This window comes from Orycteropus afer, unplaced genomic scaffold (assembly GCF_000298275.1).
Source record: "Orycteropus afer afer isolate SDZICR_OR568_19922 unplaced genomic scaffold, OryAfe1.0 scaffold00078, whole genome shotgun sequence".
In the NCBI taxonomy this organism is placed as follows: Eukaryota; Metazoa; Chordata; class Mammalia; order Tubulidentata; family Orycteropodidae; genus Orycteropus; species Orycteropus afer.
The window spans coordinates 9,374,213-9,377,433 of record NW_006921665.1 but is presented as its reverse complement, the minus strand read 5'-3'; positions in this window follow the sequence as shown (position 1 = coordinate 9,377,433).

Here is a 3,221-nt window from a genome sequence, read left to right as displayed (position 1 = left end):
CAGGAGAAATCTACCATACAAATACTGGTCTCTACTCATCTGGAGCAAAAGAGAATGAAGGAAACTAAAGACTCAAAAGAAGAAACTAGTGCACAAGACTTTTTCTGTGTAAACTTTCACCCAAAACACAGTAACATATTTTAGAAAAGAAAGGAAATCCTATAGAGCACAGCTACTCTGACACACATGTGCTTGCTATGAGTGGGAGTCCACCTGAGGCAACTGGGTTATTTTCACTGGAGGGGAAAAAAAGACTCGAAGAAAGAAATGTAAACAATGACCTTAGTGAACAGAAGATAAAAGAAACTTCTGACTCTCTTCGAAAAGGTCTTTTTAATTTTTGAGAAATTAAATTTGGCAAAGTAGTCTGGTTTTAGTTTTATACACACATGAACTCTTTTCTTTCTTTCTTTTAACTTTTTATTGTCACTTGGGTGAAAGTTTACAGAGCAAAGTGGTTTTACAGAGCAAAGTGGTTTTCCTTTCAACAATTCATTCACATTTTGTTTTGTGACATTGCAACATGAATCCATTTCTAACACAGTGGGTTTTCTTCAAGTACTTCAAGAAGATTTATAAACTCTGAAACATAAATGTTTTGAATATTTCATTTTATCCTTATTAATAAAATATCCTGCGAGAATTTCTTGTCAATTTCTTCGGCTCTACCATTATACTTACCTATTGCTCCCAACGGCACCACTAGCCATGATTTTTGCAAGGGATACCCCATATCCACCATTTCTGTACCTGAATCCCATTAGTCTCTCACTGAGTACAACATGTAAAAACTAAAATTTCAAATCCATTGCCATCAATACGATTCCAACTCATGGTGAGCATGTGTTACAGAGAACTGCTCCCTAGAGTTTTCTTGGCTGTAATCTTTGCATTATAATCTCAACAATTTAATCTTTGGATTGGCATCTTTAGGCCTCTCTTCCTCAGCACTCCTGGGTGGGTTTGAATCACTAACCTTTATGTTAGAGGTCAAGTAACACACCATGGGTGCCAGTCAGGGACCTTGAACATGATATATGGCAGGAGCATCATAAAAAATAATATATATACTGACTGATGAATGCATTTCAAATATTCAACCAAATATTATTCTGACAAATTTTAAAACAAAAATTCCAAGACTCTGGACACAAACATGTTGTTGTTGTTGTTGTTGTTTTCGGTGCCATCCAGTCATCTCTGACTCATAGCAACCCTATGCACAGCAGAATGAAACACTGCCCGGTCCCACGCCAGCTCCACAATCCTTGCTATGCTTGAAGTCATTGCCACAACCACTGTCTCAATCCATCTTGTTGAGGGTTTTCCCCTCTTTCCTCGACCCTCCACCTTATCAAGCATGACATCCTTCTCCAGGGAATGGTCCCTTCTGACAATATAACCAAAGTAGGTGAGATGAAGTCTGGCCATTCTTGCTTCCAAGGAGCATTCCAGCTGCACTTCCTCCAAGACAGATTTGTAGATCTTTTAGCAGTCCATGGTACTTCCAGCATTTTCACCACCACCACAACTCAAAAGCATCAACTCTTTTTCGGTCTTCCTTATTCACTGTTGAGCTCTCACATGCATATAAGGCAACTGAAAATACCATGGCTTGGGTCAGGTGCACCTCAGTCCTCAAGGAGACATTTTTGCTCTTCAGCACTTGAAAGAGGTCCTTTGCAGCCGATCTGCCCAGTGCTATACATCATCTGATGTCCTGACTGCTGCTTCCATTGGCATCAATTGTAGAACCAAGCAATGTAAAGTCTCTGACAGCTTAAATCTTTTCTCCATTAATCATGATGCTGCTTATAGGTCCAGTTGTGAGGATTTTTGTTTTCTTTATATTGAGATGTAATCCATACTACAGACTGTATTCTTCAGTCATCATCAGTAAGTGCCTCAAGTCACCCTAACTTTTAGCAAACAAAGTTGTGTTGTCAGTGTTGTTAACGATTCTGATTATATGCTCAGCATACAGACTGAACAAGTATGGTGAAAAGATACAACACTGATGCACTTCCTTCTTGATTTTAAACCATACAATGTCCCCTTGTTCTGTTTGAATGACAGCCTCCTGGTCTATGTATAGCTTCCTCATGAGTACAATCAAGTGTTCTGGAATTCCCATTCTTCTCTATGTTACCCATAATTTATGACCCACACAATCAAATACTTTTGCATAGTCAATAAAACACAAGTAAACATATTTCTGGTATTCTTTGCTTTGAGCCAAGATACATCTGACATCAGCAATGATATCCCTCATTCCACGTCCTCTCCTGAAACCAGCTTGCATTTCTAGAAGTTCTCTGACAATATACTGCTGCAACCATTTTTGAATTATTTTCAGCAAGATTATACTTGCATGAGATATTAATGATATTGTTTGATAATTTCCACATTCTGTGGGATCACCCTTCTTTGGAATGGGTACAAATATGGATTTCTTCTGGCCAGTTGGCCAGGTAGCTGTCTTCCAAATCTCTTGGCATAGCCGAGTGAGTGCCTCCAGTGGGGCATCCATATGTTGAAACATCTCAGTGTGTATTCTGTCAATTTCTGGAGTCTTGTTCTTCGCCAGTTCCTTCAGTGCAGCTTTGACTTCTTCTTTCAATACCATTGGTTCTTGATCATGCCACCTCCTGAAATGGATGAAGATCAACCAGGTCTTTTTGCTACAATGACTGTGTATTCCTTCCATCTTCTTTTGATGCTTCCAGCATCATTCAATATTTTTCTTAAAGAATCTTTCAGTATTGCAACTCGAGGCTTAAATTTTTTCCTCAGTTCTTTCAGCTTGAGAAATGCTGAGTGTATTCTTCCCTTTTGGTTTTCCAACTCCAGGTCTTTGCACATTTCATTATAGTAATTGGCTTTGTCTGCTAGAGCTGCTCTTTGAAATCTTCTGTTCAGCTCTTTAATCTTGTCATTTCTTCCATCTGCTTTAGCTACGCTCTGCTCAACGGCAAGTTTCAAAGTCTCTTCTGATTTCCATTTTGGTCTTTTCTTCCTTTTATGTCTTTTCAATGACCCTCTGCTTTCTTCATGGATGATGTTCTTGGTGTTATCCCACAATTCTTCTGGTTTTTGGTCACTGGTGTTCAATGCATCAAATCTATTCTTTAGATGATCTCTAAATACAGGAGGGATATATTCAAGGTCATATTTTGGCCCTCATGGACTTATTTTAATTGTCTTCAACTTCAAGTTGAATT